Genomic DNA, 13,953 nt, shown 5'->3' with positions numbered 1-13,953 from the left:
CCACTTTGGACTTCCCAAATCTTTGCTTCTGTTATTTTCATTACCCTACGAATATGTATTTTTGAATATATTTTACTTACGGTGCTTAATAAGCTAATCCCTTTGTAATTATTGCACTCGCTTTTATCTCCCTTTCTCTTGTCTATTGATAAGATAATAGCTTCTTTCCAATCGTCTGGGACGTCTCCCATCTCGAAAAATAAATTTATGAATTCGCACAGTCTCTGTGGTATGCACGCGCCACCGTGTTTAAGCATTTCAGCGTTAATACCGTCGACGCCGGCAGCCTTACCGTTTTTCAAGTTCTTAATTATATCCCTAACCTCAGTGACACAGACTTTTTCAATTGAGTTTTCCATCGCATCGTGTTCAACATCGCAGTTGTGGTGTACTATAGCTTCATCTCCGAATTGTCTCCTAAAATAGTCTTTGAAAGCCTCTAGTATTCCGTCTGCATCATATACCATTTCCCCCCTACTATTTCTCATGTTGATAATTTCTGTACTTTTGTTTGCCTTCATTTTTTTATAAAGTAGTTTCCTGCTTCCTTCAAAGCCGTTTTGTATTTTTATCTCTTCTTCTGCTCTAATTGTATCTTTACTTTCTTTAACTAATCGTTTAAGTATCCCGTTTTCGCCTCTATAATCATTTCTACGTCTACTTCTTTTCTCATTGCTAAGACCTGCGATGTTCAAAGTTTATAATTATATTATTTTGTTTGTATTCGATGACAATATTTAATTGAAACCATTTACGATATTTTTAAAGTCAAAAGAACCATTATATCTGTTTCTGAAGGCTTAAAATATGACAATTAAAATTTCATTATCATTATTTTTTATGATAAAATTAACTATAATGGGATTGCAAAGGAGTTCATAAGATTTAAAAGGTTTTGGATATTTTTAATAATTCTAAGCGACTTCAATAAGAATTTAAAGAATTTAAAGAATTTTTCTGCATTTTGGAAGATTTGGAAGAATTTCATATATGATTTATGATATTTAAGGACACTTAAAAAAGCTTGAAAGGGTTTCAGATAATTTTCAGCATTTAAAAATATTTAAAGGGATTCTTAAGGAATTTCAAGGGACTTTATCAGATTTTCAAGGATTTTATAATATTTAAACATGGATTTTCCAAAGATGTAAAATTTTTAAGAAGATTTTAGGGTATGCAAAAAGATTCTAAAGAATATTAAAAAGATTTAAATAATTAAAAGAGATTTCAAAGGCTTTCCCGAATAAAAATGCTTCGACTTGAGTTCGACTTGAATTTCCCCCAATCAAGACAAGCTGAAGTCGAAAAGGTCGACTTGAGCATGTCTCAGTTTTGAGACAGACCCAAACTTCAATTTATGTTTTGGAGACAAGTTTCTATGTATCGAAGACATAGATTTATCTCTTGAATCAAATTTTCATGACTCCAAACCGCGCGGCTTATAACTTCGAGTGTATACCTATCCTAACAAACAGGGTCATTCTGATTATCATAAAAGCTAATCTTTGTTAATGATTAAACATTCTCGTATATTTTGATACAATATACATATTCAATCAACTCATTTACTGATTTTCTTTTGTATTATACTTGTTGGACGATGATACCAAAAATGTTGTTTTTTTTACGTATTTCTAACGGCTTAGGAAATCCTTCTACAAAGTTACAATTTTTTATTTTCTTTAAGAAAATTTTCAAAAGTTATACTCGTTCAGACCCATAGATTCTGAAATTTTAAATTAAAATTAACTAATTTAATAATTACAGATTGTTCAGTCATCAATTTTAATCTCATTTATGATCCGAAAAAAGCTCGATAATCTCAGCCAGACAAGGCTCGTCTTGAGTCAAGTAAACGTCGTATCAGCCAAGAGAAGGCTCGACTTAAGACAAGTAAACGCCGTTTCACCTTTCAAGGCTATAAAAGTAAGACGAAGGCCTATGTCTCGACTCAGTTTTGAGACGCAGCCAGGCATCGATGTCTTGGAGACGAACTCAAGATATAACCAAGTCGAACTCAAGTCGAAGCATTTTTACTCGGGTTTACATTTTAAGTTTTTTTTTAAGAACTTCGAGAAATTTGCACCACCTTTTCAAAATTTCAAGAGATTTTAAAAGATTTCGAAGGATTTGGAAGGTTGCAAAAAATTATAATAAAAGTACAATATTACTTTAAGTTTATTTAAAATAATTTTTTAATTTAAGAATAAAGGGATTATGATAGGAGAATGTATATTATTTTCGTTTTCACGTTTTAATAATAATAAAAAAACTAACTTGATTTCTTGCAAATCATTTTTGTGTTATCGGATGAAAAAGCTATGCGATAACATTTGTATCATTTTGAAGAATATTTTTGTTTTCTAGTTTAACCTATCACTGAAATATTTTCTATGCAACAAGAAGTATTTACATATTTTTATTAATCTTTTCTTCATAAAGCTACCTCACAAATATATTTGTTCTAATAATAAAACCGTGTTATCGAAAGCCTTCACATTATACGATCTTTTTCGGGTTTCTAAATCGGTTAATTTGGTCAAGTAAAGACACTTTAAATACAAGTTTTCATGTCTTGAAGTATATTCAATAATCTGCAATTAATAATCAATTTGAATGTAAAAATGAACCTTTTAGGTCATAAAATAAATTAATGAACTGTATTTGGAAACTAAAAAAAGGTGTAATTTGCAATTCTGCAATCAATTCTGAAAAAATACGTATATTTAACAGTTAGATCTTAACGCCATACATTTGAAAGAATGTTAGGGACACGTAATCGAATGAAATCTACTCATATTTGATTGATTTTATTTTAACTTAATCCTACAAACGCAAGCATATACTATTCGAGGGACATTATATTGCCAGCCTTTTGATTTTCTTCCATAAATATTTTTGAAAGTCCTAATCTAAGAATTTTTCGTTTGTTAAACCATAAGTTTAGTTTTAATTGCAAATTTTTTCCACTTTTATTTTTGTCATAATAGTTCAATATTCAATATTTTTCGTGTTAAAACAATTCAATTTTCCGGCTGAAAATTGTAGTGGCGCAGCACAGTACTAGTAGTATATTTACAATTGGGTTAAACCTGGGGCCCAACTGGGTTTAAATTGTAGATAATTGTCAAAATTCGAACTTTTTAATGGAATATCGAAACTGAATCAGGATTTTGCTTTTAAAATAACAGGACAACTACTGTACTACAAAAGCTACACTGCAACTTCTCCTAACCGCTCTTTAACATTTTGGTAATCGCTATATTATTTTGGACATTCCTTAGCTTAAGAATAGTCTTATCTTAATTTTAATGAATATTTAAATTATGCACATTTTTTATATTGGACGGTTTATATAATTATAATTCCCAGTAGCAGACATAAATTAGAATTATCTTGTGGAACATCCTATACTTTATAGACTTTTATATACACCTAGAGGAATCGGATTGAATATTTTTTAGCATGCTTATAATTTGCACCAATGTAAAAAAAAGGTAATGTAAATAATGCGAAAGTATCGCAAGGGAATCGGCGTGTGAAAAGCAGAATTTACGACGTTGAATCTGTAATGCGACAGAGAAAAGGGGTCCTTGATAATATCGAACCACGATGTGTAATCTCAGTTGGTCGTTATAAAACCATAAACCGCCAAACGGCTTTCTTAGTCGGTCTTCAGGATCCAAGCTTAAGGTAAAAAGGTGTTTTTACAGGAGAATTCATTGGTATTTGACTCAGTCGTATCGCAGTTTGCAGAAAAGTAAAAACCACTCGAATACGTGGCGTCACCTCGACTCGTAATCTGTTATTGCATGCCAAAATGGGCCCCAATGAGTGGCTTTAAATATAATATACTCAAATCATCCCGAAATTGCGCGGCGAAAAGTCACCTTTCGTCTCAAAAGAAGGCCCAACCGTTTTTCTAAACTACTCGAAATTTGAGGTTAGGTGACCCTTAATCGCGTGGTCACTTATTTTTTCCAAATTCTTTAGCTTCTACCCAGGGAATTTGTTTCAACTTCCCATGCCGTAGGTGTTTCACATTTCAGCCAAACCGTGAATATTGAGCCCTTCCACATACCACATAACTTTTTTACTTTTTGTGAATATTTTTTCATCTAGCGGGAACCGCAACAAATTGAGAAAAACTTTCAAAATTGCAAAAATTGCACCTATACATTACCATAAATCTTTCACATTTGTAGAATTCTTTTAAAATTGCTTTAAATTTCTTCTAACAAGTAATTATTAAAAAATTATTTCAAACTCTCCCAGGAATTTAAAGAAAATATTTGTATTTTCTTTTAACCTTTCAAAATTATTTAAAAGTTTTTTTTCCGAAATGTTAAAAAATGTAGTTTTTTAATTGAAAGTTTTGCTCTGTTCTCTCCAAAGCATAAATAACCTTGAAATATTTTTAAAACGTCGACACATTCTGAATATCTTTTAAAATAATTCGAATTTTTTCTGAAAAAAATCTGAAAAATTGAAATCATTACCTAAAAATCTTCCACATTCTTTTTATGAGAAGTTTGTGAATGTTTTTAAACATTTTAAAATCTTTTTTGAATATTCTCCTGAAATTAATTGTTTCAAAAAGAATCATTTTAAATTTTGCTAGAAAACTTAAAAAATTGTTTAATTCTCTTGAATCTTTTAAAACATGTGAAAGGCTACTAAAATTTTTGTTCACTATCTTTGAAAATGGAATTTTTGTTAAAAATTCCTAAGTCTTTTTAGAAATATTTTTTATCTTTTTAAATTTCCTTTGATAATTAATTACTCAGAAGGAAAAATCATTTGAAGTATTCCCACTTTTTTCGAAAAAATTTTTAATATCTTTTTAAATATTTTGAATTTCTCCTGAAATTAAAACAAAACTGCAAAATGAAAAAAATACCTTAATATCTTCCAAATTTGTTTTGGTCCACGTTTGAAAGACTTTTGAAATATTAAAATTGTTGGTTCCAACTTAACAAAAAATTATTAATAAAATTTGTCTTGGAAACTGAAGAAAATTTATCATTTTCTTGAAACATTTTCAAAATGCTTGCAAAGATTCCAACATAAAACTAACATAATAGCATAAACATGACATAAAGCTAACATAAAACATAAAAAAGGTTTTTTGTAAAACAGAAGTTGAGGAATATTCTTATGCCTCCTGATCAACAAATAAAAAGTAAAAGAATTTATTTGAATAAAAAAATTCGTTTAAAGTAAATAAACTTTTATATGTCCATGTAAAAGATTTGATTTAAAAATTGATTTGAAACAAGTTTCAGTTTGTTTGAATGAAGCAAATAACTGTCTCATTGAGTGCTTCAAAATCTCTGACCTATTGTAAACGAGAAAAATCCCATCTGGTCATTTTGTCTTGGAATTCCGATGCGATACGGGTACGAGACAAAACTTTCGATATTTTTCCGATACGACACAAAACCGAGCGATACAAATCCAAGACTTGAAGGTGAGTATCGTATCGGTATCGTTTCAGTATCAGAAAATATCGCTCGGCGGCATCAATATCTTACCTTATGTTTCGCTGAAGACGTTTTTAATATGCCCTCTTGTCAGTATTTATGTCAATGCAACAATGGTCTCTATCAAACACAATGTATAAACATGTCTTGCATGCTGTTTAAAGAAGGTATGCGAATGATTAATGCGCACTTCTTTGCCGCCGTGAAATTGAAAATTCCACTATCGTCTGCCGTAAGTATCTAGTAAGTATAATAATCTACACGTAAGTACTGAAAGGTTCAAACGAGCTTACCTACCACGAATAACGTACTCGCATATCCAGTAAAATGAGATAGGTCGTTAAGCTGTCATTAGGTTCGCAACATAATACGGTAATTACGGAAATGTTGGCCTCGTCTTCACCGACAGGAGGTTAAAAATGCTCGAGTGACGATGGGCCTGAAGATCGATGAGCTGACGTGTAAAGTCTGAACATGGAGTAAAAAAGCAAACAGAAAACAAAAAAGAAAAGAAAATATAAAAGATTTCTGAGAATTCCATACTCCGCTTGTTCGTTGTATCGGAAGGAAAAATGATCGATGATTTATTATGACCCCTTACTAATTCTATAATCTGGACGTAATGAAGGTCATTATTGTAATGCTTGTCTTCGACCGAGATGATCGGCGTTGGTTTGAAACCTGTGATCACTCCTGGCAACCCACCCCAAAGCTCGGCCGACGCCGCATGATTGCACGTTTATGTGATTCCTGTTATTTTCAATCATTACTCCCAGCATCGTGGGCCCCTCGCACTACCCAATCAAGGGGTAATGCTCATAATCAAGGGCAAAAGAACGGGTTTAGGCGTTGTCTTTGGCTTTTTCTTTGTTTTGAGTAAGCATGCCTGCTTGCTATATAACAGACCTTACCAGCGTATAAATAGCCATATGGCAAAAACCAGACCTGTAGTCATTATTCACTCGAATATTAGCCAGCACTTGCCAATCAAATTTGCCCTCTCGATTGTTAGCCTTTTCTCAACTTCCTGTGTATTCACTGCAGAGTATGTCTTGGATAATCACTATACAGAGCATCCTGGTATTGATAATTGATTTTTCGATTTTTTTTTCATAGGGGGCTTCGGGTTTATGTATAGGCAAAGAGTGGGGGAAAAGGGAATTGAATAATCAAAATACTTAGTTTCGGAGGGGGCCTGAGCTCCCAAAGCTCCCCCCCCCCTCCCCGGCTACGTTGCTGCTTTAAAGTAAATATTGTGTTATTAATTAAACATAATATCCAAGTCGGCAAAGCCAAAAATAGGTTCTTTAAAAATAGGTTGAATAACAATTGAGATCCTTTAGAACCTCAAAGCTGGTATCCTTAAGAGCTCATTTATCGTTTTGTGATCCTTTTCAGCAAGTGGGGTTCATTTTTGTTGCAGCTCCTTTGGAACAAAAAAAGGAAACCGTGGAAACAAAAAACCGTTTTATAACATAGATACACAAGAAGTCGTTTATATTAACTTTACTAATATTTTCTTGATATTTAAATTCTCAGGACAAATAAAGACTACATGTTTTATATTAAAATTAATGAATCGAAAAATTGTCAAACAGTGTATGTGAGTAAAAACGCCCTACGTCATAGAAAGATTATCATATTTCAGTAAAGGTTTTATCACTGTTAAAAATGTTATGAACTTTAATACACGTTAATACATAAGGTGTATTTGAAAATTAATACATTTGTAAATTAAAATTAACTTAATACACATTTATATTAAACTTATTTACTATGTATACCAAAATTAATATATTTGTATATGAAAACTGAAATAATACCCATGTGTATTAAAACGAAGCGATAGCGCATGCGTCGCGCAACGCTGCCGGCCCTAGCATGTCAGCTAATGAGTGTTTACCCTTACAATGAGTTGACAGTCGCCAGTTTGTTTGAAAAGGTAAGTTAATTTGGTTAAATTAATTAATTTATTTCATCTTGCTTTGATTTTGATACGCTTTTTGCCCTTAACTCATTTTCGGTCGTGAAGCTGGTTTCTTCGTTCCACGTCATATATAGATAACCTAATAAATATATATTTGAATTAGATAACTAATGAATATTTTTTAGGTTATCTATATTTTCTTTTATGCTATACAGAAGTGCATACCTTGAAAGCGACTCAAGTGTTCTCATAAAAAAATATTGTTTTTTTTTATCGGGTTGAAATTTCGCTAAATCATAGTCCTAGATAAGCTATAATAATTCACGAAACCATAGATTAATTTATCAACCAGCTTTCAATTTAGAGGGGCCTGAATTTTTCACTTTTTCAGGTGCTTTTTCAACTTCATGTTAGTACGTGCAGTACATTTAATTTGAAACATTCTATAATAATTTGTTATTTTTCATGGCCTGCTTTTTATAGGTAAATCATTGTATGATGACAATGCTACATGCACAGTTGTGCTAGAGTATAAAACTTTGATGTTCTGCAAATCTGTATTAGAAGGATTCTTGATCATGTTCATTTCTTATTATGTGTATGGATACAAGTATCCTAAAGAAATAGAATCTACTTTAGAATTTATACAGAGGTAAGATACATATCCCTTATGTTATTTGAGACTCCTGAATCCGAAAAACAGGTTTTTACGAACCTGTCTGTATATATGTCTGTTTTTTTTAACACGATAATTTTAGAAAAAATTAATCTTTTAAATTAGCCTTTAGTACACTCGTTTAGTGTCATAAACTAAAGGTCAAGTTCGGTAGCCAGCCATTTTGGATAAACATTAAAAAAGTGGGAACATTATCAATATTTTTGAGACCACTTTTTTGAAATTGAATAATTCTCTGTACGGTTATTCATAATATTTAAAAATTTAAACAATTTATTCTTATGCCTTTTTTCATAAAATTCAAATTGACCAGAGTTATACATTCACAAAATTCCGAAAACACACGAAAATAAACATTTTAAGCAAAATAACGCACGATATGAAAAAAAATCAAGAGAAGAAAAATGTTGCTTTTTGGATTCTCTAAAAGATTATCATAGCAACTTTTTGAATTTTATTGAAAAATCCAAAATTCAAATTTTGACAGCATAAACTATAATGAAAAATCCAAAAATTACATTTTTCGGCCAAACTATGCAAAATACGGTGAAAGATGAGTACACAAAAATTGTGCATTTGAAAAAGATCTGCAAATTTATTGATGACAAATAAATAATTTTCACATTCTCATCGGAGAAGGTATTAGATTTGTGGAAAATTGGACCCCCCCCCCCTAGTTTTTGTCAAAAGGTCCACGTTTTGAGACCCCCTGAATCCGAAAAACAGGTTTTTGCGAATGTATCTGTATGTCTATCTGTCTTTATGTCTGTATGTCTGTGAGCACGATGACTTAAAAAAAATCAATCTATTAAATTGACCTTTGGTACACTCTTTTAGTGTCCTAAGCTAAGTTCCAAGTTCTTTAGTCAGACATTTTGGATAAAAAAACTAAAATTAAGCCCACTTTGAAAATTTTTGAGTACACATTTCTTCATGGTTCAAAAATTCTCTGCACAGTTGTTCATAGTACTTAAGAAGAAAAATGTTACTTTTCGATAGCCCTACAAGAATATCATATCAGCTTTTAATATTTTTTGGAATAATTGATAATTCAAATTTTGACCGCACAAGACTATTCGAAAATTGCATTTTGCGATCAAACTATGCAAGAAAGGAACAAACATTATTAAGCAAACACTGTTCACCCAACAAATATCTACAAATTTGTTGTTAATCATTTTTTTGTAGGACACGGAGCTTTTTTATTCATAAAAAAACATTGAAAATACAAAAATTAAATTTTTTGGCACACGACACATGCTAAGAAAAATAAATAGATAACATTTTTTCACCGAAAGTAGAACAAAAAAATTTTTATTCATGGTTTTTTTTTACAATAGATCCACGACTTAATACATTTTTCCTGATTTAAAATATATGCCCCTATATTAATTGAGCAATAAAATTTCTATTAATTTAATTTATTTCAGAATAATAATGAAAATCAGTCCACAAACAGGTGGAAAAAGAGGAGAAGCAAAAGGAAAAGCTAAAACCTTTAATTTTACGTTCTTCAACTTCGCGGAACAGCTGAACAGATTCACAAACTTATTTGCATTATAGTTTCTAGACACACATATGTCTTTATTTAAAGTATATAAATTATTTTAAAAAATAATGTTTGGTATCATTCTAAAACTAGACCCAAAAATACCTAAATGACTTTCTTGCAATCAACTACATGAAGAGAGATTTTATAGTATACTAAAAACTCTCTCTTTATGTAGTTAATTGCAAAAAAATTATTGCACTGTTAGAAATTGCTACATTAAGTTTAATACACATGTATTGGAAGTTTTTTCGGATGCGTATATTAAATTTAAGAAACCACCAGATTTCAAAGTTCAAACACACATCTGAAATTTAATACACATGTGTATTGAATTTAATACAAATTTAATATTGAATTTAGCATACATGCGTATTAAATTCAATATACATCTGTATTAAATTTTCGATGTAAGTTTGAACTTTCAAATTTGGTGATATCTTAAATTTAATATACGTATACGAAAAAAACTTCCAATACATTTGTATTGAACTTAATACAGAAATTTATAACCGTGGTAATAACTATTTCGATAGAAGAAACTCCACACAATTAATTAATTAGCTGTCATAAGCGTTAAACGTTTATAGTACATGCCACAAAATAGTTAAGAAATTTATTTTTGTATTTTTAGAATACTCTGCATAAAATCTCGTATTAATTACTATTCTTAATCGACTGGGCATCAATTAAATGCAAAGTTTTTAATTTGCATCATTGAATTGGAAATTTTGTCAATTAGAAGTAATTGTTCAATCTTAAAAAATTCTCAGTATATCCTTGTAAAATGGGTTGAAGACCTTGAAAAATATTTTTACACTTTTTCTGGTATTTAGGTTTGAGAAAGCTATAAATGTTGACCTTGAACGAAAATATTTACATAACAAAAAGCAATTTATGGACAATCTATGTTAATATCGATGGCAATGAACGTCTATGATGCATGACGCTGGCGCGGTTGCCCGAGACGAACTCGATCACAACAGATTTGTTATAGCCAAGACGTGATCGCCGACATGCTATTGAAACAAAATCTGGAGAGGTTGTGGCAAAAAATGAGCTGATTGCCGTGAAACCATCAGCAAGAAGTCACCTGCACCCGCCTTCTGACATTATTCTTCGTTCAGGTTCAGAAACCAGAAGAAAGAAGACAGAATTTTCGTTGACAGCTTATGATTTTAAGTATAATACACATTATTTTTAAAGAACCATTTGTGACCAACGGAGCACATCCCACCTGTAGTTCAAACACGGAAATTGATGTCGAAGATGTAACGTTCCTTCTCTAAAAAATTCCATTTTTTGTTTCAAAGAAAACCATATTTATCACACGTGAAGCGTGACAAAGATGGTTTTCAAAACAAAATCTAAGTTAAAAAAAATGTATACTGATTTACAGCTAGAGATTTTAATGAAGAAATCGAAAGAATTCTTCATCACTGCAATGATTTCCTAGAGAGGAGCAATTTATTTTATTGCACGTCTTTTTTGTGTTTACAAACGATATATTCTCTGAAAATTATGTAACGTTTAAAATTGTTTAAATAACCCTGCGTTACATTCCTATAACTTCTCCTAATTGCAGAAAATGGATTCCAAGAAAAGGATTCTTACTTTTCCAATCACTCACTCGTCCATGCAATGTTTCTACGTAAAGAAGCAGACTCGTCCGTGATTGGTGCAATCGAAAGACAAAAGTCCTGCAGAGCACGAGAATCACCGGACATTTACTGGGAGCGTAATAACAGTGTTCTGCGGCTCGTTAGAAGTTCCAGGAACATGGGTGATCTTTATCAAGCGGTGTTGAATATTACACCCACCTAACGAGATTTGTCTAATCACGGTGATTTCGTCTGCCTCGGGAAATGTGAGAGGGTATTCCTGAGATTGGCGTAGATTAAAAAAGCCGGTTCTCTGCAACTGACCTAAATCAACTTGGAAAAAATTGCAAGTATTGATATTAATGAATGCAATTACTATAAGTAAAATTGGCGCGCTCTTTAGAGTGGATCAAAGGAATCCTAATTTTATTTTATTTTTCCTTAATTTTTCGGATGTTTTTAATTGTATAACCTTCACACAACCTTCTGGTATCTTCCAAATATATTCAATTGGCAATTTAAGGTAATTCTTTAAAATAACACTTAAGAACCCCGCACGAAAACACTAGTCATAATAGGTCCAGCTCAAGTTAGGAAACTTCTTCTAATTTCATAAGCTACAGAATAAATGATTCACAATAAAATCCGATAAAAACAATTTCCCTAAGTATTTTGTGCGAGGTCCTTTCCTCAGCAAAGACAATGTTCCCATGCATAAATTTCCGAATCTGGCACTGGTAAGGATAGAAACGTACAGCCTAATCAGAAATCAGGGTGCCAGTTCCGGCCTCGCTAAACGCGTGCGATTCATTCCCTATCAGGACTGCCAGGTCAGGGGCCCGATTAGGGTCATGATAATATTTCTACCAGGTTTTATTTAAAATTGAAGTACCACGAACATAAAATATAGGGCCGTACAAAAACTACGTAGCACGCTTAGGGTGCGTTATTATTTGGAAATTCAACTACTTGGGTGGAAGTTAAATTACTTTCTTAAATATTTATTTTATTGGTTAAAGACTTTACTATTTGGTTGAAAATTAGTTGTCATATTCTTAATTAACTTTTTAAACTGAGAATTGAAATATTTTCTAATTGCCTGACAATTGATCGTATTTATAGTTGAAGTCTTTGGTAAAAAATTATATTGTTTCGGTTGAAAGTATTGAGTTAAAAATGTAACTATTTTGTTGAAAATTCATCCCTCTTGTTTGATGGTCCAACCACATGGTAGAGAATTAATATTGTTATGTCAAAAATTCAACCATGTAGTTACAGATTCGAGGGCCGCACTCTCCGCGACCCTCGAAAAAAACTAAGGTTTCAACAGTGTTGCGGCTCAAATGAAAGTTGGTATCATTTATAACTGAGACTCCAATAGAACTCTTTTTGAGGGTCCCTTTTTAGTTCGTTTATATTCTGCAGATGGCTATTGACATTTTCAACCGCGCATATGCCGAACAGAACGAGCCTATTTTGAATCAATAAATACTACGAATAATCACATAGCTAACTATTAAAAAACTCTTTTTATTATTTTTACAAAAAAAATCAATTCGATGACAGAAGTATCTAAATTCCTAAAAAATTTAATATCAAGATAATATTTTAAGTGTATATTATATAATTTAAAATACTACCGCGCTTTTTTGGTACATGCGCAGTTGTAAACGTCGGATATTTAGAATAACCTCAAAAGCTGTCATATTTCATGTGTATAGCAATGTACCGTTGAAAGTTTCAAAATGCGAAATTCATGATCAATGAAATTAAAACGAAATTTATGAAATTTATAGAAATTTAACTTCCAGAGTTATCCTGGCACTTTAGAGACTTTTTTTCGGGTCCTAATGCATACGAACTTTATTTGATTGTTGGGTTACATATACGCATAGTTATATACGCGCATAAATATATTGATATATTACATATTTAAGCAAAAAAATATACCCAAGGCATTGCCTGCAAGTGAAAGCCAAACAATAAGTTTTTTGATCTAAAAAATGGAAATTTTTATTTTTAGAATGTGAGTAATGCCCATGAATATATATGCATAATTCTTTAATTGAATAATAAGAATAAATTTACTTCCCACTTGTTATTTCCCCATTTTTATTTTAGTTTAGTTTTTTAACGGTTGACGCCTTGATACATTGTTTTATAGTACATTGAATTTCAATTACAAGAAACTGTAGTTAGAAAATAACAATAAAATGGTGCATAAAATATAAATAAGTTCTATGTGCGAAATTTATAAAATGTGTTTAATTGAATTATTATCAACCATGATAAAAATTCAAACTTTGGCGCTTTTATTGGTATCTCAGGTATCTGCATGTTAGTTTTGCTTCTGTTTCCGGCACGGTTGATTTGATATTAAAACAGATTTAAAATTAAAAAAAAAAAGTAAAGTGCAGTTCTTATAATTAAAAAACTCATTTTACATATACATTAGGCATTTTCCATCTATAATTATTATAAATATAACTAAAAATGCTGAAGTTTCAAAAGTTTCACTGATTTTGCTACTTTTCCTTGAAGTTTTCAGTGTAAAGTTTCAAAAAGTATAAATTTCTGAAAGGGCACATTGTTATATGTGCACTATCTTTTTTTCAAGAATGAATAATGTCTAGAATCTTGGTTTTTTTCATTAAAATTTTCACAGTGCAATATCACTTAATATGAATTACGAAATAAGATCTATATTATTAGCTTGT

This window comes from Belonocnema kinseyi, chromosome 8 (genome assembly GCF_010883055.1).
Source record: "Belonocnema kinseyi isolate 2016_QV_RU_SX_M_011 chromosome 8, B_treatae_v1, whole genome shotgun sequence".
NCBI classification, from domain to species: domain Eukaryota; kingdom Metazoa; phylum Arthropoda; class Insecta; order Hymenoptera; family Cynipidae; genus Belonocnema; species Belonocnema kinseyi.
The sequence above is the reverse complement of the archived record's forward strand: the minus strand, read 5'-3'. Positions refer to the sequence as shown.